We start from the raw sequence: 26,425 nt of genomic DNA on the forward strand, positions 1-26,425 counted from the left end.
GTTAGTGGAAATAATGTAAGTGCCATGTTTAGTGCAGGGCCAGACACCTATTAAGTATCTAACAATACAACTCAGTATAATAAAAAATATAAACAAAGCATTTCTCTTTTCTTATGTATTATTTTTATAAAGATTTTCAAATAAGTCAGGAATTAAAGGATTTCCTTAGAATATTATTTCAATCCACTGTAAATTATATTCAAAGGTTTCAAACTTCTGAGACCTCTCTTAAAAACTGATGATTCCTTAGGGCATGGTGGTGTATACCTATAAACCCAGCTACTCACAGGTTGAGCCACTAGGATGGCTCAAGTCCAGAAGCTAGAGACCAACCACAGCAACATAACAAGACTCTGTCCCCGACCCCCAAATATTGAGGATCCCATGTTAGGGCACCTGATTAGCAAGGCCTAGAGTTCAATCCCCAACACCCCCACACACAAATTAATTATACCAAAAGAGCTTTTGTATGTGGAATATAACTGATACTACATCAAATATTAAAACTCAAAAATATATAAAATATTTACTAATTCATATTATAATATGCATTATGGTGCATGCCTGTAATCCAAGCAACTTGAGAGGCTGAGGCAGGAAGATAGTACATTCCAGCCAGCCCGAACTATTAGGGAGACCCTGTCTCAGAATACAAACTAAAAAGAGCTGGACTAAAATGTAGCTCAGGGAAGATTGTGCCTGGGTTCAATCCCCAGTATCAAAAAAGAATAAATAAATTGGGCTGGGGGCTGTAGCTCAGTGGCAAAGCGCTTGCCTAGCATGTGTGAGGCACTGGGTTCAATCCTCAGCAACGGATAAAAACAAATAAGTAAAATAAAGGCATGCTATCCATCTACAACTACAAAAAAAATTTTAATAAATTAATTAAATATCAATGAATGCATTACATATTAAAATAACATACTTTCATAAAAAATATTTTTCAAACAAAACAAATATGATAAGAAAGTGGTATTGTATTACATTTTTACAAATCTCTAATGTTTCGCTTAACAGAATATAGCTGGATTCTCTTATCTGCTTCTGCATTCAAATTTTTATATTGTTTTTGTTAAGTCATGATAAAAATTCAGCCTCACATAGATACATAGTTGGAACAAGGAGTATTTTAACAGCCTTTTCAGATAATTGCTCATATTCTTTATATTAAACTAAAATTTGACAAGTAGGTGTACCTTTAGGGTCGGCTGCAATATGAAATCTGAAAACATCCATAACTTTTTGTATTCTATTAAAATTCTTTTGTCTATTTAAAAGAAACTTTTACTCACATATGATTTGGTTAGATAATGATCATTTGAAAAACACTAGTACCCTGAGTTATGCATATCTTCCAAATGTAGATACAGTTCCTTATATACTATCAAAATCACATTTGTTAACATCACTAATAAACCTAAAATAGAGTTTTTAAATACTGGGAAACCTGTCAAGCTCACAGTGATAAATAGTATGTTTTCAAATATTCTGATTTTCCATCCGAAAAATAAATAAACAACAAATACTATTATCTTCCTTGAAGTAAAAGACTTGCTTTGTTTTCAAGAAAATATCTGCCAAATAACTACCTACCTTCTTAATAACCATAGTTTTCACTCTTCCCTTCAAGTAAAAATGGAGTTCCACTAAAGCAAGAGTGAGGGGGAAAGAAAGAAAAGGAGGAGAGAAAGGAAAAAGAGAAGCAGCAGTTTACCCATAAAGACAATGGGACAAGAGAGCTTTTCCTCAAGACAACTATAGTAATTTCATGTACAGAAGTTCTTTGAGCATATTTCTCTACATCACACATTTTTCAATGTGTGATTGAAGACTGAAATTTAATAAAATTAATGTTTACTGCTTCATCAAAGACAATAAGTAAAAAAAAAAATAAGTGAAACTGGCATTATTTTTCACTCAGAATATTTAACGGTTATAAATATCAGGACTATGGCATATTGGAATATTATTATCATGGAATATTCTGAGTACATACTCCAAAGAACTGAAAGTAGGAACTTAAGATATTTGCACACCCATGTTCACAGCAGCATTTTACACAAGAGCAAACAACAAGTAGAAGCAGCAATAGTGTTCATCAATGGAGGGACTAAAATGCAACGTAATATATACACATAACAGAATATTATGGTACCTTTGGAAAGTAGTAAATCCTGACATATGCTACAATATGAATAAATTTTGAGGACATGCTAGTTGAAATAAGTCAATTACAAGAAGATAAATCCTGCACGATACCGTCTATATGAAGTACACAGAGTAGTCAAATCCATAGACAGAAAGAAAAATCATGTTCGCCATGTGGTGGGGTGCCAAAAGGAATGGGCAGTTATTGTTTAATGAGTAGTTTCAGTTCTGCAAGATGAAAACATGGCAGTGGACATGGGCAGTGGTAATATTATACAACAATGTAAATGTATCTAATGTTACTTAACTATGGTTAAAACAGATTTTATAGTGTATAGATTTTGCCACAATTAAAATGTAAAAACCATATTAAATATTCATTACTGGCATACTAAGCAGTTAGTGTTTTCTAGCTGAATAAACTCTAAAATAGATTATAGGCAAGACCGAGAACCACTTAGAAAAAGAGACAATCTAAATTGAACTCAAACATTTCCTCTTCCAGAAAGCCTAGCTAGCCATCCCCAAGGCAGAATGAGTCATGCCCCACAGCTACACAATCATTCATAACCAACAAACTTTCAGAGAAACTTCCAATCGTTCTGGACTACTACCATCTCTTACTTCCCACCATCTACTCACCAACTTTCATCCATTTGACCTTCAAATATCCAGCAGAACTGTTAACTCCCCTCTATCTTCACTACTTTCAGGACTAGTTTCACAATCTCTGTCCCAGACTATTGTAATTCTCTCTTGTAACTTGTCTCTTAAGAGGCAGTGCTCCCTTCTTCTCCAACTAAGTCACTATCCATACTGCTCCCAGACCACATTCTCCAAAACAAAAGACTACACTCTCCCCCTTCTGCTTCAGGAGGCTAAGCCCTAAATTCTCTATACAAACACATGAGACACTTCCACCTACCCCAGCTTGACCTGTGACCATACCCTAACCACACTAAATAAATCAAATACATGTTACTGCTCGCTGCTGTCACACATTAAACTTTTTGATGTCTGTTTCTTTGTGCACACTGCATTGCTTCAGAAATATCTTTCCATTCCTTCTCTCCTCAACCTATGCCTGGAAAACCCTACTTACACTTTAAGATCCAGTGCAATCCTTCATCCCTCATTTGTGTTCCTTTGATTTCTGTATACCACACAGTTGATATTGTGTCACCATTATACCATAAAGTTCTATCTCCCTGACTACATTCAAAAATTACCTTTTAATTTCTTTGAACATTCTGTTGAAATACTTTCTTCAATGAACTTATTCTACTTGTACTTACAATCTGACATAATACTTACTCTTTTTGTTTTGCACAAGACATAAAAGAGTATTTTCTCCAAAGATATGTTCTCTGTGAACTGGGACTATGCATTACTCCCCTTTGGTTCTTTCAGGATTTAGCCCATAATAAGGTGTTTCAAATGTTTGCTAAATGGAATCACAAAATAAATCTATCCCTAGAAACCATCAAACTAGCTCCATTCTCACATATTTTTCCCTCAAAGTATCTACCCTCTGCTTACTTGAAATATTGTAAAATATAATTACACTTAAAACAATTAACAAAATAGCAAAATTGCAAACAAATATTAACCTATTCATGTCTCCTAAAACAGGAACACACAAATATTGTAACTAATTTATTTCTCAACAGGAATGCAGACTGGAAAGGTCAGTATCTGCTGCATAGCATCTCTTCTACCTTCCAATATCCTATACTTAGAGAAAAAAATTTTTTTTTCCCAACACCACAGATGCAATTGCTTGTAAACAAATATGTGCCTAGCAACAAGGAATATGCTATATAAAGTAGGTACTGTTTTTTCTCATTTTACATACAAAAGAACTGCAGCTCAAAAAGGGTTACATACCATATACAAATACACCACAATGAATCTGACATATATATAATTAGAATATACTGATTAAAATAATGATGATAATAATAATAATAATAATAATAGGGAGATCAGTGGATGAGGGGCAGGGAGGAAAAGAGTGTAAGGGAAGGTACTAGGGAATAAAATTAATCAAATTATGTGCATAAACCAATTTGATACAATGAATCTCATTATTATATGTAATTACAATGTGTCAAATTTTAAAAAGGCATTTTTAGAAAGGGTTAGTTAGTTAGTTCAAGGTTACAAAAAGCAATTGAGAGAAAGAAGCAAGACCTGAACCCACAATCATGAAATCACATATTGCCATGGGAATGTCAGCCAATATCCCTTCACTGAGGATGCAAAATGCATTTATAATAAACAAATGGAATTACTGCACTAATGTGAAGCATATGGTTTTAATGGAAGATTCAAAACAAGCTTATTTTTCCAGTCACTCCCCTTTGTATTTTAAAAGGATTCTACCAATAGTAGCATACACAACTGATAGTCCTGGTTTCAAGGTACACCATCCTTCATTACCTAAAGGCTATTAGCAAAATCTGCAAATGTTGGCAACTAACAACAACAACACCCCCCCCCCCCAAAAAAAAAAAAAAAACACCTTGGCTTTGCAATGAGACTAACTTCAGCCAAAGTTCTGGATCCTGTCCTTCCTGGCTATATAAGTAACCTAGTTTCTTTGCACCTGAGATTTTCTTAACTAAAACATGAGTTAAAAATTTCCTTCAAAAGATGCTGAATAAAGCACATGAACAGCATCTAGCACATATTTAGCACTCAATAAATCTAAAGTTGTTTTTCACCCTACTCCCTGTGTACTAGAATCTTGTCTCCAATTTGTGTACCCACACTAAACTAGAATTCAAATAACTTACTTGGGTCCACAGTAAAATCAGGATGTAAATAACGGATTCTTGTCTAACCCAATTGTTTTGAGGATACATAAAGTCCACATGCAAAATTAACAAAGTCAGCTAGCAGCCAAATGAGACTAGAATCAAGAAGTCTTTTAAACCACTCAGTTCAAAACTGAATAAAGGACACACATCTTTCAGGAAATGATTATAGATACAGCAAAATACCAAGACAAAACAGTCTGAAATGGTTAAAACTGTAAACCCATATGTTCCTCATAAGCCCAGACATATCAAATAAGTTACATTATGAAACCCTACAGATAGTTAAACACAAAACAGACCTTACATCAAGGGTGTGCCTAGGATACAGTATTCTAGATAAGAGTTTATGAAAACAATAACAACAACAATAATAATAAAAATAATCCATTGCTACATAAGGCCCCACTAAGTGCTATGAATTGACAAACAATAATAGGTAGGAGGAAGTACATACAAACAAGAAAGGCAAAAGAACATTAAAGATAACTAAGATAATTAATTGCTGGTCTTTCAACACGGTCACAATCTAACAACCATTCACCCAGTAAACACTTCAGAGCCGTAATCATGCTACAAGTACTAGGGATACAAAGGTATGACACTAGTCCAGTAAAGGGAATAACATACAGAAAAATATACAACACAGGATACAAGGCAATGTGCTAAAAAGGCTTGATAGGTCAGAAAGACAGATTATCTCCAATTATGAGAATAAAGTAGGTCTTAGGCAGGAAATATCCTCCAAGATTCACAACCAAACCTAAGGCAGAATCAGCCACTGAGAGAAAGGAACATTCCATATGTCCCTAGAGTCAAGCAGCACTGGCACACAAAATGATCAATACGTGTTTTTGGAATGTCTGAATAAACAAAGGCACAAGCTGATGTACAGCAGTAATATAACCAAAATTGTGACTCAGGAAGAATAAACTGATAGAACATAAAACAGATGATATCCAAAGAAAAGAAAATCACTTCTGAAGTAATTTTTTTCATTCTTGGTCAGTACTTCTCCTTAGAAATCTATTATATCAATAATTTCTGATGATGTGTGTAGTAACATCAGGATACGCTAGGTTATAACAATTAGAAAGTATAAGAGGCTGACCATTGTTAAGTTCACTCCTCACTCAAAGATCAACATGAAGCCAGATGTGGTGGCACACACCAATACACAGCTACTTGGGAGGCTGAAACAGAAGGATCTCAAGTTTAAGGCCAGACTCAGCCTTAAACTTTAGTGAGACCCTGCCTCAAATTAAAAATAAAAGGGCCTGGTGATGTAGATAGTGGTAGAGTGCCACTGGGTTCAATCCCCAGTACCAAAAAAATAATAATAAAGATCAACGTGGTTCTAAGGCAACTCCGTAGGGTCGCTGCCCTTCATGTTCCAATTCATTGTTCCAACCCCTTTATTCATACCATACTTCCAAATCAACTTGTATGTCCTGGTCCCACAAGTAAGAAACGGAGAAAGATTTTTCTATCAGCTGTTAAATGCTTCTATCCAAAACTAACACTTCAGTTCTGCTTACATTTCCTTGAACAGAACAAGTAATATGGCCACACCAACTTAAAAGAGGCTGAGAAATGTGATACCACACATGCATAAGAGTAGGAAATCAGAAGAGCACTAATAATCCAGCATATGTTGACTTTATTTTTATAAACCATTATGTTTTAAAGAAAAATATGCTTGTTTTCCTCTCTTTTTGACTATTTTAGGGATCAAATCCTGAGCCTCTTATATCAAACCTCAGGCTGGCAAAAGAAGTCAATCCCTAAAATGTCTGGGTTTTTTTTTTTTTTCTTCTTCTTCTTCTTTTTTCATTCTGGAAGGAGTTGAACCTAGGGGTACTTGAGCACTAAGCTACATTCCCAGCCCTTTTTATTTCTATTTTGAGATAAGAGACTCACTAAGTTGCTGAGACTGGCCTGGAACTTGCAATCCTCCTGCTTCAGCCTCCTGAATCACTGGAATTACAGGCAAGCACCACTGTGCCCAGCAAAATGCCCAATTTCTTTGTATTAGGTATCATCATAGTAAATTTGTGCTTGGGACATCTAAGTTTCCAACAAAATTCCTATGTAGCCATATAAGTATCATGTCTCTGAGATTAATCTAATTTCTAATTAATTCACTAACTCTAAAGAATTTAACATGTGCAGTGGCACATGCCTATAGCTGTAATCCCAGCAACTTTGGGAGGCTAAGGTAAGAGAATCTGAATTTCCAGGCCAACTTCAGCAATTTAGTGAGAACCAGTTTTAGGATTTATAAAAAATAAATAAAAATAAAAATTTAAGTTGGGGGATGTAGCTCAGTAGTAGAGCATCCCTGGATTCAATCCCCAGTACCACGAAAAATAAAAATGAAATTGAGGCAAGGTAAACTAAGTCAAATGCCCAAAGTAGTTAGCAACAAACTAAGCTGAGAATGCAAATCTGCTGAATCCTAATCCAGTGTCTGATCACTGACAACCAAGTTTTTTTCAGCTACAGAATGCTCTGTGTCAGAATTTATCCTTCTCATCTCTGTCATCTGGCATCTTTTATCAGTACCCTCACATTACTCTATTATTCACATATTATTATTATTTTGTTCTTCATCACTCATCACTCATTCTTTTATTATTTTGTTCCCTATTAGTATTTTCAGATGTCCTAGAATAAGTGCAGAGAAACATTTAACTCCTAGCACTGATTTACCAAACTTTCATGTTTAATCCACATCCAGAAGACAGGAAAGAAAGTAATAAGACTCAAAGAATCCTTTGATATGTTAGCAGACAAGGTTCTATTCAATGCCTGACCTGTTATTTGCTATTATTCCATTTTCTTCATGCATTATCTTTTGTCAAGACAATTCTGACACAAATTGACTAGCTTCTTTGGTAAACAATTTATAGCTCAAGTTACTAGGAGGAAGAAATACTGAGAAAGCAAGATGGCACACTTCTGACATTCAAGCTCAAATAACGCAGTTGTAACAGAAAAAAAATTAAAGTTAGCCTGACCCCAAAAGATTTCCAACAAAGATGCCCTTTGCGAAGCCTATGAAATTCACATTAATTCAGGCTGGCAGAGGATGTCCTCAAAATTTCACATAAAAGAGGGTTCCCACAAAAACAAAATAACATCCAGACATTTAGGTAACATGAATAGTTCAAGAATCAGGTATCAGGGCTGGGGATGTGGCTCCAGCCTTAGCGCAGTAGTGCGCTCCCCTGGCATGGGTGCGGCCCAGGTTCGATCCTCAGCACCACATACAAACAAAGATGTCGTCTCTGCCGAAAACTAAAAAAATGTAAATATTAAAAAAAAAGAATCAGGTATCCATCCTACATAAAACTTAAAAAAAAAAAAAAGGCAGTTCCAAAGAGACCACAGAACTCCTCCCACAAGTGAATAACCATATACACATTCCAGAACATAATTTTAGAGCCAGCATAGATCAGTTCATCTACTTCTAGTCTTTAATTTGTTTTCCTGGGGTGGGGGCACGGACGCCTACTGGAGATTTAACACAAAAGCACCTTACCACTGAGCTACATCCCCAGCCGTTTTTGTTTTTTATCTTGAAATGGGTCTCACTACATTGCTTAGGGCCTCACTGAGTTGCTGAAACTGGCCTTGAACTTGTGATCCTCCTGTCTCAAGCTTCCAAACCATTGGGATTATAGGAGTGCACCACCACACCCAGCTTCTAGATTTATCCATTACATTATAATTAATCAGCTTGTTCTTTATAACCAGGAATAGGCTAAAGATCAGCCAGGTAAAACTCCTAAAATTTTCCAAAAGAACAGACCCTTTGATATATTTATACTGCCAGTAGATGATTTATGCACCCAACTTAGAATCTCCTGTGCAACTGGCTCTTCCTACCTAAAGTACAAAAAAGTCTCGACAAGTGTTATCTGGTTGGAAATCACTGCTGTTATAACTGAGACCAATTAATTCACCCTTGCTCATAAAAAATTAAAGAAGTTTTGCTACACTAAAGTCAAGAGCACAGTTCTAATGTTTAATTTGATTTTCTTGATCATTTAAACTATGTCAACACATGAACTGAGACCTGAGGTACAATGTGTGGATTATGTACAGTCATGTTTTCAGAACTAAATGAGATTTAACATTAATTCTATAAATTTTGATACAGAACAGAATGGCCCCAGATGGCTTCTCAGAGCTCCTTTTTAAAAGGGTACCAACAAATAACCCAATCAACAAATGGGCCAAAAACATGAACAGACACTTCTCAGAGGAGGACATACAATCAATCAACAAATACATGAAAAAATGCTCACCATCTCTAGCAGTCAGAGAAATGCAAATCAAAACCACCCTAAGATACCATCTCACTCCAGTAAGATTGGCAGCCATTATGAAGTCAAACAACAACAAGTGCTGGCGAGGATGTGGGGAAAAGGGTACTCTTCTACATTGCTGGTGGGACTGCAAATTGGTGCGGCCAATATGGAAAGCAGTATGGAGATTCCTGGGAAAGCTGGGAATGGAACCACCATTTGACCAGCTATTGCCCTTCTCGGACTATTCCCTGAAGACCTTAAAAGAGCATACTACACGGATACTGCTACATCGATGTTCATAGCAGCACAATTCACAATAGCTAGACTGTGGAACCAACCCTGATGCCCCTCAATAGATGAATGGATTAAAAAAATGTGGCATTTATACACAATGGAGTACTACGCAGCACTAAAAAATGACAAAATCATGGAATTTGCAGGGAAATGGATGGCATTAGAGCAGATTATGCTAAGTGAAGCTAGCCAATCCCTAAAAAACAAATGCCAAATGTCTTCTTTGATATAATGAGAGCAACTAAGAACAGAGCAGGGAGAAAGAGCAGGAGGAAAAGATTAACATTAAACAGAGTCATGAGGTGGGAGGGAAAGGGAGAGAAAAGGGAAATTGCATGGAAATGGAAGGAGACCCTCATTGTTATACAAAATTATATATAAGAGGTTGTGAGGGGAATGGGAAAAAAAATAAGGAGAGAAATGAATTACAGTAGATGGGGTAGAGAGAGAAGATGGGAGGGGAGGGGGGATAGTAGAGGATAGGAAAGGTAGCAGAATACAACAGTTACTATTATGGCATTATGTAAAAATGTGCATGTGTAACTGATGTGATTCTGCAATCTTTGTAATGTTTTGAATAACCAATAAAAAAAAGAAAAAAAAAGAAAAGGGTACCTTACTTCCTATCATCTCTACAAATCTTATCTCAAATACTTCCCTGTCTCACTGATAAGAGTTACTCTGGACCCGCAGGAAGTATCCAAAAGAACATATCAGTCACTCCTTTTATTTGAAAGTTGCCTTCATGTGTCTTTTAATATTGAGAACTGAGATTAGTTTTCAGTGCTTAGGGCCTCACTGAAGCTATTCTTTAGAAATACAAAGTTCTTTGATTTATTATTGGTTGTCAAGAATCCAGAATTCTAATAGTATTTCTATCATGACACTTAAAACTTTAAAAACTTGCTTTCTACATGTTATGAAAAAATTGTTTTAAAAAAAGCAAAAAAAAAAATGCTAAGTAGGCACTCATGTTCTGTCAGTGGGAGTCTAAAGATTGTAAGTTTTCTGTAGTCAACTTGACATTATCATTGAACAGTTGTTGAAATAATTTGCCCTAGCAATTCCATTTCTGTGAGAAAAAGGTAAACAAGTATTCAAAAATACATGTATAAGTTGGTTATGGTTTGAACACAAGGTCCACCCTGAAAAGTTCATGTTAGGCAAAGCAGTAGTTTAGAAGTGAAATGATTATGAGCTGTTTCATCATCAGTAGATTGTAATTCATTTAATTGATTAATAATCTGAATGGACTACCAGATGGTAAATTTAGGCAGGCAGGGCTTGGCTAGAGGAAACAGGTCAGTGGGGGCATGCCCTTACAGATTATATCTTGTCCCTGGATCCTCTCAGCCTCTCTCTCTCTTTTTACTTCCCAGGTACCCTGAGCTAAGCAGCTTTTCTCCACCATACCCTTCCCAACCATGGTGCTCTGCCTTACCTCAGGCCCATAACACTGGTATCGCCTGACCAAGAACTGAATCTCTGAAACCATGAGCCCAAAGTAAATTTGTCTTCCTCTAAGCTGTTCTTATCAGGAATTTTGCTTACAGTGATGAAGGGCTCAATAACACAGTGATTCATCACAGCAAGGTTTACCTTAGCAAAAAGGAAGAGGGGAAAAATTAGGCAAGACAGGGGGGATATAACCTAAATACTCAAATAGGATATTTAGTGAATGAGGATAAATCTAAATTCATATAATGAAACATTATATAGCTATTTAAAAATACATCAGTTACTTGATAGAATATAAAGCTATATTCACGAAATGTTTTGTAATCTGTTTACACTTGAGTATATATGTCACACATGGATTGTATTTATGTACACAGGTATACACACACACACACACACACACACACTCTCTCTACAAATTTTCAAGTTTGGAAAGAAAAACAGCAAATTATACCTAAAATAATTTCTTTGAGTAATGTCAACTACTTATATGTGTACTTTTTTGTGTGATGTATAATTTCTGACTTTCTAGAGGGCCTGAATATTACTACTTTAAAAAAAAATACGACTTCTTAAAAATGTTTTCTTGTGAAGCATAAGAACTATCTGATGACCCCTAGCATATGAGATTATAAAGTAGAAAGTTAACTATAAAAATAAACCTACTAGCAAAGTCAAAGTTACATAAAGTCCTGCCAAAATCATAACTCACAATGGATGTCCCCCTTGCATAATTATTTCAACTCTTGCTAGAATGAGGCATTGCAGAGAGTCTGGGCTCTAAAATCACAGACTCATGTTCAACACCCAACTCTGCCAACATTCTGTGTATTCCTCAGCAATTTATGTAATCTGAGCCTCAGTCTCCTCATTCATAAAATATGATTAATAATAGATAGTACCTCTTAAAAGGGTTGTGAGGATTAAAATATGGTTTGCAGAGCACTTAGTACTAAGCTTGGCATATGAAAAGCAATAATAAATGATGGCAATTATTACCATTATTATTGTTTTTATCATATCTTAATGAAAAAAATCATGAGCACATTTAAGGGCAGTGACCTCATCTTTATTCACTCCTCAATTCCTGGCATCTAGCAGTGTGCCTGATACACAACAGGCCTTCAGTAACATGCTGAATGAAGTACATCCAAAATTAATTAACCTCCCTGAGCCTCAATTCCGGAACAATCCTAAAACTACCTTGCTTATACAGATCAGAACTGATATACATAAAATACCCAGATCAATAGTATTCTCAATAAATGAACTTTTCCCTGCACATTTCTGTAGGCATCAAGGCTGAAGGAATAGAATAAATAACATTTTTCTTCTGAATTTAGTACTTGGGTCCTGAGGCATCTCACAGAGGACACATTATTTTTATTTGGTTTTAGGAAAGAAGTTTCTCCATTTAAGGACACATATCCTAGAGACCTAACGATTGAAGCAGTAGTCTCTAGATTGCCACAAGCACTTTTGGCCAAACAGCCAAAACAATATTTTACCACAGTGGGTTGGGGAGGTAGGGAGTGTGGTATTTCAGAGAATTCATGAATTTACAATACAATATATACAAACAGGAGCCATGAAAAACAGTGTTATCAATTGTTCTTGGGCTTCAAATAAATGCTGTTAAGATGCCGATCTGAATTTAAAAGCATGGGGGGGAAAATTCAACAATTTTATATACACTGCCCAATGAATGATTAAAAACTACAAAATTTATTAAGGCATTCACTGCCTCAAAAAAAAAGTATTTTCTTCACAAAATTCAAAGTAAGTAGGAATGCATTTTAAGAAGAAAAACAAATTCTAGAGGGGAAAAAAAGGTCACTAAATTCTATGGGGGGAGGTGAAAAAAACTGACAAGAAACCAAAAATAATTTTGTATAAATCAAAACATTCTTGTGCTGGTATTTAAAGGTCTTCCAAAAGAAAAAAGAAAAAAGTCTTAACATAAGGGAGAACTCAAAAATTGCACAGATCAGTAATTTGTGCAGCTTTGTTTAATTTTCCATGTCTAATTTAACAGAAACCTCAGATTTCATATAAAAGTGCTTAATAGAAGGTTTATGGTCCTATTTCTGTAATTATTCTGTTGAAAGGAAAATAGGCTACTCAGCACTCATTTGCTTTGAGTTAAAGTTGTCTCACTGGTATCCTGGAAACATATCCTGCCATGTTTTACAGAAACATTTCACAGTTTATAGTATTATACATTAGAATAAAAATAACATTTAAAAATCACCATTAAGGAAATGATAACTTTAAAGATAACTTAGATGAACATAATTAAAATGACACAAGGGTGAATTTGATGGTATCAGACAGATTTTATCATAATAAAGCTGACATTTTAAAAATGATGCGCGCAAAGAATAACAAAATCAGGCTAGGGTTGTGGCTCAGCATTGAAGTTCTGGCCTAGCAGGTGCAAGCCCTGCACTCAATCCTCAGCACCACATATAAATAAATAAAATAAAAGTATTGCATCCAACTACAACTAAAAAATAAATATTTTTTTAAAAAAGAATAGCAAAATCTTCTTAATTCTCTAGAATCTGGGTAATGAGTATAGAGGGATCAATTCTACTGTTCCATTTTGAATGTTTTGAAATTGTAAATATTTTTAAATAAATTAGGCAGACATGCTACACCTACATTTCAGGCCAACCAACTAAAGGCCAATGATAAAGTTGAACAGGTTTACATTGTAAAGTGATAGAGTACTACAGTGACCAAACACAAAAGTCAGGCAACACTTGTACAAATTTTGCCTCCAGACTTGGGTAACAATGATCAATCTTTCATTTAGCATGTGTCTTCTCTTCCCTGAAAAAGGAATTAATTTAAACTCATAAAATCAAACTAAACCTGATGCTAAGGAAAGAAAAATTAAAATGTGTTCATTTGTTTACAACAGGATATATTTTAAGTTAAATAATACATATATAGTTTTGACAAAATTTTATTCATCCTTCCATCAATCCAAATATTTCCTGAATAGCAACTATTATGTACCATGCTAAGGAGAGAGTGATGACTAAAGCAGAGAAAAATCTGCCTCCATGGAGGTTATAATCTAGGAAGAAATTCAGACATGTGGTATTGCCTTACCCAATCTACTCAGTTAATCTGACAAATAAATCCTACCACATTAACTTGTGAGAAAGGAAATAAAACAGTGGGCAAAGACAATATAGGATTAAGTAAAGAAGTGAGTGAAAACAGTACATCTCAAATCCCTATTTTAAATAGGAAAAACAATCATTTATTCTAGCATGGTATCTTTAAAAATTCATTTCTGTAGCTTAAAATACTGATATAACCAGATAAGTCTCCAAAAGAAAACTTCTATCTTGTCTAATTTATATACATAATTTATCCTGACCCCCCAAAAAAAAGTTTCAAAAAAAGTCCCTTTTTTCAAAAAGGTAAGTAAATGTTCTCTTCAGACATTCTAGGGTGACTTAAAACATTTAACTAAGCCAATCTCAATTATGCAAAGATCATATACAGTATTATTCAAGGTCCAGCTGTACAACATTCCTTCCACAAATCTTAGTGGAAGAACAGAAAGAATGAATAGCTTAAACTTGGGTGTATTTAATGTTAAAAAGAGATTCTCCAGCCACAAGCAACTCATGTTTTAAATTTTCAGATTTTAAGGGCAGAAGGAAAGGAAAAGGAGGAAAGAGACTTTGAAAAAATGCCATCTGATAGAGGAAAAAGTTCAGAACCATTCTTTTCTAGCCCCATTAAAAGAACAGATTCTCATTCATGATTTTAAAAAATTGTTTTAATTAAATATTCATGCAAAACTCTAAGAATTCAATTAAACATACATGCAAAGCTCTAAGAATTTTCTTTTTGCCTTCACATACTTAGGTTTCTCTTGCAAGGTCATCTAAAGATTTAAAAACAGGTCCCTGTGAGTATAAGCAATGATGAAAAAGATGTCCTGTCTTAGGAAATCACCCAGATACAACATTTCTCAAATGGTCCTATTTGTTGCACTACATGGGGGGGGGGGGGGGATAATGTTTAAAGTATAATATAATAATGTGGTTGACAACAGTAAGAAAAATCAAGTAATTATTCCAAACAATACTCACTGATATGAAAATATCCTCTGCCACATTTCATGTCCAAGAGCTTAAATTTTCTATCTTCCTCTGGCCACCCCTCTAGCGCTCAAGAAAAAATAAGTCATCAACAAATATGGTTTCACAGAACAAAAGAACCCAAAGCAGAAGAAAAGCAGTGGCCTACTCCAGGTCACACAGCTAGTTATGTGACAGAACCACAGCAGAACTGAAAACTAGAGTCTCCTTTCAACTATACAATCCTGCAGGAAAATCCATTTTTACTTGGGGTAGCAAAGGAGATGATGGAATCAGGTAACAAATGATGAGGAGGAAAGCAGCAAGGTATCCATTAGTCATTATCTCCTAACCCAGAATTAAAAAGAAAAAGAATTTTCTCTAGCAATTTGCATGCATAACAGCTCTATCCAAGTGCCTGGGGTCAGTTCCAATCACATCCTGCCATTTTAAAAATGCTCATAGGAATGAACTGGGTCAATTCACATTTAAGGGACTAAGGAAGAGAAAGCTGCATTACAAGTCTTTGAATCACCCATGCCTTTTCCCAACCATTCCACCCGTTGTCCTTTTTTTTTTTTTTTTTTTTTCAATCCACATAATTCTACTCCCTCACATTAAGAAGAAGATATACAGCCCAAAACATGCTTGATATGAACTAAGCTGGGCCAAAAACTAAAGGTCTATTTAACACCTGCATTTTTCTCACTTAAGACTCCCCACCTAACACTTCTGTACTCCCACAATGAACCTACAAAATCTGGATTTTCAACTTCTAATAAAGGTTAAAAATGACCTAATTAAATATTTGTAAAACACTTTAAAGATGTGAACAAATATGCAAATGTTAATTATTAATTTCCATCCTCAAAGCTCCTGCATATGAGAGAAAATATAATTCTACTGGCAAGTTTCTGGTTTTCAAGGCAGAAACCTGAAAGCCTAGTAGGTTTTTAAGAGTTCTAGGAAAATTTTTAAAGCAGACCATAGTGATTTTCTATTTACAACACAAACAAGCTGGAATTTTAAGCTGGCTACTTTGAATTTAATTATATCACTGTGAAAAAATGTGACTTATGGCATAAAACTAGATAGACTATGTATATATAGTCACAAAGTCCTAGAGGAAAGGTGTAGTTTGCCACTGACCAATATATGCCTTTAATCCTCAAAGAGAGAAAGCACATTAGCCAGGCCCCAAGGTTTCCTGTGACCAAATAAACACTAAGAATACTACTTCTCTCACCAAGGCATGATGGTGCATGCCTGGGAACTCAGGAGGTTGGGGTAGAAGGTTCACAAGTTCAAGACCAGCCAGAACAACTAAGCAAGATCCCATCTCAAAAATAAAATAAAAAGGGTTCAAAATGTAGCTCAGTAATAAGAATACTTGACTACCATACTCAAGGCCCTGAGTTCAATCCCCAGTACCACAGGGAGAATAAAACAAAAGAACTCTACTTCTAAACTCTTGTTGCCACCATTTTTCCCTAAATAACTCCACAACTGTAATCTCTATTCTGAGTTCAACCTCTTGTTGAGATGCAAAAAACCATCTCTCTCAGCTTGTCAAAGGTAACAAATTATTTTCACACAAGGTCACAATGGACTTCCTTTCTCTGACTCCAAAAACACACCCACTGTAGACCAACAGAATTCAACTAGCAAGACCAAATCATTCTAAGTGCTTTCAGATGTGATTTATGATATTAAAGAAAATGTCAAATTTACAAAACGCTCCTGACATATCCACCATCTTTAACACAGCCACCACCTATGAAAAAGAGTACTTTCAATTACACCTGTAATCCCAATGACTAGGGAGGCTGAGGCAGAAGTATCACAAGTGCAAAGCCTGCCTCAGCAACCTAGCCAGGCCATTAAGCAATTTAGTGAGACCCTGTCTCAAACAAACAAACAAACAAACAAAAAGCTGGGGATGTAGTTGGGTTCAATCTCCAGTACAAAAAAAAAAAAAACCCTGATAAAATTCAGATTTAAAACAAAACAAAAACTCTACACTCTGCTCAATTTCTCTGATGTGAACAACATGGTGCCACAACTAGCCTTATAGGAAGAGTACTGGCTAACAGTATTCCAAGAAGCCAGTATGGATTCATATCAAAACCACCCATACCCTCTTACGTGATTGCCCTCTATGATTAAGGACTCAATTTTTTTAAAAAAACACAGTCAATGGTAACAAGTAATGTTAGCACAGCAAACAACTGAAGCCCATCACCCCAGAAACTCACCAACTGAGCAGACCCTCCAAAAGTATTAACTTCCTTCATGAAAAATAAGAGTAAAGACAAATACATACACTGCAGGAAATCAGAAAATCAAAAATTACTCTATACCATCTCACTCCTCAAGAGTGACTAAACATTTTGCAATAACCTCTTTCCAGACTCTTTTGTGTATCTATGTATGTGAAGTACACACAAATAATACCCTTGGCATCACATTAAAAATGTCATTATCTATCGACTATTATCAACACCTTTAGAAATAGGAAATGTACAATAGATTTCATAATAATATTTTTATCATGATCAGACAAGTTTTCAGAATGTGAATTCCTACTAACTCTGATACAGTAGGGCTCCCTTATTTGCAGAATCCTAAGAAACCATTAAAATACCAAACCTTATATATACTATTTTTTTCCTACACATATATACATGTAATAAAGTTTAATTTGTAAATAAGACATAATAAGAAACTGATAAAGAAACAATAAAATAGAACAATTATAACAATTTCCTATAATAAAATTAAGAGTGTGGTCTTCCTCTCTCTTTTCTCTCTCAAAATATCTTATTCTACTGTACTCTTCCTTCTTGTTGAGAGCAGTAACTGAGATCACATACATGGAAACTGCAGATAGGCAGGGATTACCGTATAAAGCTTATAAAACATATGCAAGATCCAATTGTTGAAAACTACAACAGTGGTGAAAAATCAAAGATGGCCTAAATAAACAGATATTCCATGTTCATGGCTCAAAGTCATAAAGAAGTCAATTCTCCCATGATTTACAGATTCAATAATATGTCAACCAAAAATCCCAAACACAGGGCTGGGGAATATACCTTAGTGGTAGAGCACTTACCTAGCATGTGTGAGATCTGGGGTTTCATCCTCACCACCACAAAAGAAAAGGGGAAAAAAAAATCAAAAAATTCCAGAGGGATTATTTTAGACATCAACTAGATGATTCTAAAAAGTGTATAGAAAGGCAAAGCAATACGCAGCCAGAGGAATTCTGAAAAATAAACACAATAGGAGAACTCACAAGACCGGATTTCAAGACTTACCATAGAGCTTTAGTGGTATCGGGATGTAGCTCAGTGACAGAATGCTTGCCCAGCATACATGAGCCCCTGGGTTCTATCACCAGTACCACTGCCAAAAAGGCAAGGGGGGGGGGGGGGGGGTTACACACAAATAATAGTTTTATCATGAGGGACTATAAACTACAGTAATCAACAATGGTAATGGAGAAATGAAACACAGATCAATAGAACAGAATAGAGAATTCAGAAACAGACCAATACATATATGGCCAAATTTCAACAAAGGTACAAAGGTAATTCAATGAAGAAAGGATAGTCTTTTCACCACTCATTGCTAGAAGATCCACATACAAAAAAAAAAAAGAACAAAAACAAAAACAAAACAAAAAAACACTCATAGCATGAATCACTTAGGGAAATTAACTCAAAGTTGGTCAAACCACCACCAAAGTAGTTTCAAAGTTTATAAAACAAAATGTAAAATTTGAAACTATAAAGCTCCTTAGAGAAAATACGGGGAAATTTTTGTGCTATAAAGTTAGCAAAGATTTCTGATACTACACCAAAAGAATGCTCCATGAAAAAAAAACATTGTACAATTAAGATATTCTGCTCCTTAAATGACATTAAGGCTACAGTTGTAGATCAGTGGTAGAGTACTTGCCTACCATGTATGAGGCACTGGATTCAATCCTCAGCATCATATACAAATAAATAATATAAAGGTATAAAAAATACAATTAACATTTAAAAAGGATAAAAAAACAAGCATCATAGGAGAAAATCTGCAAATCATAATATATTGGGGGGGGGGGGGAGTTACTGAGATTGAACTCAGGGATATTCAACCACTGAGCCACATCCCCAGCCCTATTTTGTATTTTATTTAGAGACAGGATCTCAATGAGTCACTTAGTGCCTCATTGTTGCTAAGGCTGGCTAAGAACTGCAGATGCTTACAGCCTCCCGAGCTGCTGGGATTTTTAATGGCCAATTTTAAATGGAAACATCACCAAAGAATGGCAAATAATCATATGAAAAGATACAATCATTAGTCATTGGGAAAATTTTTAAAAATAAGGCTACATTCTGTATAATTCCATTTATATGTTATTTTTGAAAAGGCAAAAAGACTTGGAGACAGAAAACAAATCAGGAGTTTCCAAGGTCTGGGGGTGAAGAATGGGTTGACTATAACAGGATTCAGAAGAGGGCTGGGGCTATAGCTCAGTTGGTAGAGTGCTTGCCTTGCATACAGAAGGCCATGGGTTCATTCCCCAGCACCACACATACATATACACACACACACACAGAAGAATTTGGGGGCGATGAAGGAACTGACTGTTTTTTTTTTTTTTTCAAGGAGTGGCTATATGAATGGGTACATTTGTCAAAACTCAGAGAACATTACACATTAAAATGGGTGAATTTTAATAAATGCAATCTATACATGTAAAAAAGAATGACAAAAGACAAGAGAAACATAAACATGTACTGAGAGAACTTTGATTTTACCCTGGTTCAAATAAAATTGTTTTAAATCAACTATAAAAGACATTTAGGAGACAAAAAGAAAAAGCTGAATATGTATGAATAATAGTACAGAATTATTATTAAACTTCTTAGATGCAAATAACTGCATTTGGTTATACAGAACAAGGATCAGCAAATTTTTTTCTATAGAAGGCCCCACCATAAATATATTTGCCTTTGAGGATCACAGGGTCTCTGTGTTAACTACTCTAGGATGCCACTGTAGCACCAAAGAAGTCAAAGACAATATGTAAACAAAAGAGCATGGCTTTCCCAAGAACACCCTATTTACAAAAGCAGGCAGCAGGCCAGACTTGACAAGACAAAACTGAACTACAATGACAGAAAAGAGAGTACCCTAGTTGTTGTCTATGGTGAGGTAGACAATGGGTAAGAGTTGAAGGGACTGCTGGAAAGCAGCACATCACAAATGACAGAAATGTTCTATATCTTGATAGTGCTTGTTAAGTTATAAGCACGGATACCTTTTCAAAATTCACTAAATTCTGTATACTTAAAACAGGTGCACTGGGCTGGGGTTGTAATTCAGTGGTAGAGCTCTTGCCTAGCACACATAAGGCACTGGGTTCAAGCCTCAGCACCACTTATAAATAAATTAAATAAAGGTATTGTGTCCACCTACAACTAAAATTATTTTTTAAAAATGGGTGACATATCATAAATTTATCATAAATTTATAATGCTTCTATAAATTTGACTTGTTTTTCAAATGTACAGATGTTCCAGATGACAGTTATCAATGATGTAATGGCCTTTGGAGCCAGAATTCAAATTTCAGCACCATGGCCTACTACCTATATGGTCACTGCCAAGTCACTTTAGAGTTATTTCCTCATCCTAAAATAGATTAATAATTCCTGCCTCATAGACTTAATTATATAAGAAATAAAGGTAAGATTCAGTATAACATCTGGCACATAAGAGGCACACTCCCCTGACTTACAAAGTTTTTTAAATCTTAAGTATGAAAATGATAGTAAAAATCAGACTAGCTTCTTTTGTAGTCTTCTGAAATATTCTGACATTCTTTGTTCACTGTTTGTTGCGGTTTCACCTGACTTCAAGCACTGGCATCCAATGTCAGTTCCTGAAGTCCACAGTAATTTGGGTCTAACAGCAAGCACTGTGAACTGAAATTTATTTTAGAAAATATTCCACAACAAATGTTATAAACGGAAACATAAGAAGACCCAAAAGTGAAAAGAAAAATATCAGTTTCCCAAGCAAAAAGAATGGCAATAAAAATGTTGTACTATTTTAATTACCTTCTTTAAAGAACAAACAATAAAGTTGGATGTTTTCCCTTTTTTAGACTAGGATTTCAGTTTTATTGAAAGCAGTAGCTAACCAATGAAATTACACCACTACACAGCATTTGTATAGTGATTTATTTCACGTGTTTCTCACAAGAGTAGTATATAATAAACAGGATAAGGATAATGTTAATTTTTCACTTTATAAGCAAGAATACTAAGTCTAAGGCAGATAAAGCAGCTTGCTCAAGATCACACAGCAAATAATGGTGAACTCTGGATGTGAAGTCAGATCCTGTGATTCCATATCACATGCTTTTACTAGAGATCACCATCAGAGAACCATCTTCAGTCTGTAAAACTCTTAACTCCTACTGACTTTTTGTAATATGATGTCTTAGTTAAAAACACCAATTATTATAGAATGTCATATTTAATTAATTCCTAACCATTTAAGAATAACTGGTTATTTTGAGTAACAGGCTAATACTATGGAAAAGTATGAGCTTATGATATGATCAGAAAGTACAAATTCAAAAACATTAATTTCCATAAAAGGGCCTACTGAGTGACATAAACGGTAAATACCTCACACCTATTCCTTCTCTCCCACCCCAATATCCACATCATATAAACACACTAATATTCATCTTCCCCAGATACTGAACACAGCTCTGAAGAGGTGAAAAAAAGAAAGTACCCCACTGCCCAACACAACTATTCATAAAAATGACAGTATTTCAGGAACAGATCTGCTAGTCCACCCTCCCAACAAAGACTGATAAAAATAGGTGACCTATTCATCTTCTACTTATTCTGTATCATTCAACCCAAAAGTGAAGTGAAAGACTATAAATCTGAGGACATGCTCACAAAACAAACTTTCTACCAACTGCTTCCTCCAGTCTCCCCAAAGACAGCCTGACAGGGGAAGCAGTGCTTTCAATTGGATACCTGCCCTCATTAGTAATAACTAGTAAATCAAACCTACTTGAATGCACTAAACATTAACCCTGAAGGAGCAAGCACAGCTGGGTGCAGGGGCAGCACATCTGTAATCCCACTACTCAGAAGGCTGAGACAGGAGGATCACCAAGGTTGAGGCCAGCCTGGGCAACTTAGCATGATCCTGTCTCAAAATTAAAAATTAAAAGGGTTGAGGATATACAGTGCCCCTGAGTTCAATCCCCAATATATTAAAAAAAAAAAAAAAAAAAGCATATAAATAAGACTCAAGTCTCAGGATTTCTTCTTTATCAAAGAAACAGCTGAACCACCATACACAGAAGCATCACTTTTAAGAATGCTTTTGTAAGTTATGTAAAAAATGCATCAAAATTAACATTATGGCTACCAGGAGACAGCTACCTAACACAGTTTCACTTCTTTCTAAGAACACTGTAAGCATGCTACTTCACCTTTTAGAACAGGAAACTGAAGCTGAGAGGAAAAGTAAGGTGCTCAAGGACAAAACTATTCAAAGGAAATGGGAGGATTTGAACACAAATTTACCTACCTCCAAAGTGTGTGTACTTCCTTCTAAATTGTGCTATCTCCCAATTTCACAACTGAGGAACATGCGGAGTTGTGAATGGGTTAGTACAGCAGTTTTAACATTTTAACCTTTCACCAACTGGGGGGGGGAGGATTTCTAAATTGCAATCTTTTTTTTTTTTTTAAATCCATAGTGCATGATCTGAACCCCAATTCAAGAAGAAATCAACAGATGAAAAGGAGGATGAGAAATCCTTTTTAAATAAAACTAAATTTCATCACAGATGTACAGGTAAACTCTCATTTTGGACAAGTCCTCAGAGTCAATGGCTATCTCCTCTGTTCACTACCACTGGCTAGTAAAAAGCATTTCACCCAATTCAAACACATGCTGAATGCCTGCATTGTGTATAACACTTTTTGGGCAAAGAGGATACAAAGCTAAGTAAGGACCATTACAGTCTTCAAGGAGTTAAAAGACCAGAGGATTCCATTTATACTACCAGTACAGTTACTGTTTAGTCCAGCAAATAAATGAAATGTGAGAAATTCTATAACAAAAGTATGTACAACACGCTATCACAGCCTAGAGAAGGAAAGCAACTGGTGTACCTGTCACACTACATTTTAAGTAGTATTTGTTTACATTATGTCCCTCCCTGACAACTCCTTCCAACCTCTGTCACCCTCCCTCCAACCTCTGTCACCCTCCCTCCCTTCCACCCCACAATCACTCACTCTCTCTCTCACACACACACACACACACACACAAAAAAAAAAAAAAAAAAACCACAGAAACAGGAAAGGAAGCCCAAGACAAACACTGTGATTCCTCCATCCCTATGCCTTAAGAAATGTTTTCCTTTAGCTTCATCAGGTGAAGAAAGTTGGTTTTCAAGCACAAGGAGGCCAACCAAATCAGAAACACCCAAAATCACTTCTCCAGATTACTCACTAGCATGAGAAATCAAAACAAAGCATTACACTCAGTATTTCCCAAATTTCTTTAGCAAATGGCAAAGGGATACAACTGAAATTAATGTTAAATGATACTTTGGTCAATTTGTTCCACTATGAATGACAGACATGTAAGCTAGTTCCATCTGGGGAATTTAAACAGAATTATTCTCATATCCTAAGCCCAACAAACCGAATGCAGTGGAATGGTACAACCAAAGCTTAACAAGGCTTGTAATTAATGCAGTCCACAAATCCCCAAGAGACCATTACAGAGGGCAAGAACAGTAACACTGATTTATCTCAAATGATCATAACTCCTTCACAAATTTGCAAATAATGACCTTTCAAGCACTGCATTATTTATCCTGATCTGGACAGTCCAATGGCTTATAAAAACTGAATAAACTGCTTCTTCTGAAAATAAAACGGAGTGGGGGTAGTAGCCAAAGAAGGTCCAATGCTAAGCACTTCATATTTGCCTGAGGCAAGAAACTCTCAAAATAACTTCATTACTGAGTACAAGAGCAAAGAACGAACACCAAAATATTGCACAATCCAACTTTGTGCATTTCTGAGTACACAGTAGGATCTAGAAACAATATGTCGGAACTATTCTGTTAATTATTTTTTAAAAAAACGTGTCTACTCTTTCTTAATGGAAAAAAAAAAATTTCCCCTTGAGTTTTTAAAACTCCTTACTGGTTGGCTTAGCAAACAACAAAAAAAAAATTTTTAAGTGTCCCTGAGCCATATTTACCAAAAAAAAATTTAAAAAAACTGTTTCTTTTGGTCTCAAAGTGTAGCTGCACTTGAGCTCTGTGGCAAGGCGAGCTGAATGCACGGTTCCAGGAGCGCGTGTGGACCGCACCGGTCCCCCCTGACCTCTGGTGTCCGGAGAAGACGCACGGGTCAGTAGGGCCGCGCCCCCGGAGAAGGCGCTGAAAAGCCCCCCGAGGCGGTCGCGGCCGAAGTGTTTACAGTCAGCACCGGCCCGGGGGAGCCGCTCCCTAGCGCTCGCAGCACTTGTTCAAGGCAGCGCACTCCGCCCGACAGGAGAGACCCAAGGAGCGGTTGCCCGCCCGAGAGGAGAAGGACGGCCCCCGTGGCGCGGAGCCCCGGGCGAGGGTCCAAAGCCTCGAGGGGGGCGCAGGCGCCACCAGAGCAACCGCGGTCGGGAGAGGTGCCGCGCCCCCCACCCAGGCGCAGCGGCAGCCCAGAGGGGAACAGCGGGAGCCGGAGGCGCGCCTCAGCCCGAGCACAGACAATACCGGAGGAGGGGTTCACAGAGCGGGGCGCGGAAGTGCCCGCCGCCCATTCATCCCCGCCCGCGCGCCTCCGGCCCCGGCCCCCGCCCCCGCCCCGAGGAGCTGCCGCAGGGGGAGGGGCCTGCGCTCCGCGCTCCTCGCCCCGACCCCTCCTCAAACCACAAAACTTCCCCCAACTCCATCAACTAAGTTGCCCTCTCACCGTGCGGCTCCCGGGGCTCCCCCGCGGGCCCGAGCCGGAGCAGCTCTGCACCTTCGCCGCGGAGAAAGACAACAGACGGCCGCTCTGCGGCGACGGCTACCAGGCGAGGAGCCGACACGGCGGTTTCGACCGAGCCCAGGCGCTTCACCACGGCCGCTTCGGCTCCGCGCTGGCCCAGCACACAACCAGCTACCCACGCATGCGCCGCAAGCCACCGGGCTTTGGGCGGGGCACTAGAGGAGGGCCGTGAAACCTAGGAGCCCTCCTGTGAGTAAGCGCGGAAACCAGGGCCAAGAGCTGGGATTGCATGGTAGAGCTGCCCATCAAACTCCGTGAGGCCAATAGAAGCCTTTCTGGGCAGTGTGCTCTGGTTGCTAAGGGAGGCTGAGGTTGACCGCCGCTTCGGCTCCGAAGCAAAGTGATCAAAGTCGGGTAGCCAGCAGCTGCCTCTGGTTGAAATGCCCACCCACCTTCTCTCCACCCCATCTCCGGAAACCGCCTTCCACAGTGTGCTTGGCGCTTACTTGAGCTGTAGCACTTACCACACACACTCAAACGATTTTTTCTTCTATTCTCCCCCTAACTCCATTGAGGAAGTGGGGTCTTCCAGTTGTCCCGTGTAAGAGACTCATGCTAGGTACTCAACAAGTGTTACTTGGATAGATGGCGCGATGGAGAGATCAGGACTGTCACTATGCATTGTGAAATTTTGGCTACTCGATCACCACAAAATTTTAGGCTTACAAATGCAAAGGACCTCAGAAATCATCTGGTGGCTTCTGAGAAGCAAAATATGGTCCAAGTTCCAATGGTGGTCCAGGATATTATATTGGAATACGAAGAAACGTTTTCACTCTGTGTGTGTTTTAATAAGTATTGCAGAGGAGGGTGGGAATGACTGTCATGTCCAACCACTGTTTACCCTTTGTCATTTCTTAGGTCAATAGAAAGTTGTTTTTTAAAAAAAAAAAAAAGAAGAAGAAAGAAAGAGAGAAAGAAAAAAAAAAAAGACCCTACCCTGGCGCGTTGGTGCACTCCTAATAATCCCAGCGACTTCAGAGACTAAGGCAGGGGGTCATAAATTCGAGGTCAACCTCAGCAATTTAGCAAAGCCCTAAGCAACTTAGGGAGACCCTGTCTCAAAAAAATAAAATAAAATATCTGGGTTTGTAGCTCAACGGTACAGAGCCCCTGGGTTCAATCCCTAGTTTAAAAAAAAAAAAAAAGTACTTAAAAATGTTAAGTGAAAAACGGAGA

The 26,425-nt window shown here is 37.1% G+C and overlaps 1 protein-coding gene across 8 annotated transcripts in view; it reads right to left on the bottom strand.

The window, feature by feature from the left end:
- The window catches only part of Akap13 (A-kinase anchoring protein 13), a 328,817-nt gene extending 303,485 nt beyond the window's left edge, over nucleotides 1–25,332 (bottom strand). For all 8 annotated transcript variants that reach the window (XM_076851393.2, XM_076851391.2, XM_076851388.2 and 5 more), the window contains exon 1: nucleotides 25,169–25,332. The gene's annotated coding sequence lies outside the window, so the exon portion shown is untranslated. The remainder of the gene's footprint in view (nucleotides 1–25,168) is intronic.
- Nucleotides 25,333–26,425: the final 1,093 nt, after the last annotated feature.

The sequence above is a fragment of the Callospermophilus lateralis genome, chromosome 3 (assembly GCF_048772815.1).
Source record: "Callospermophilus lateralis isolate mCalLat2 chromosome 3, mCalLat2.hap1, whole genome shotgun sequence".
Taxonomy (NCBI): Eukaryota; Metazoa; Chordata; class Mammalia; order Rodentia; family Sciuridae; genus Callospermophilus; species Callospermophilus lateralis.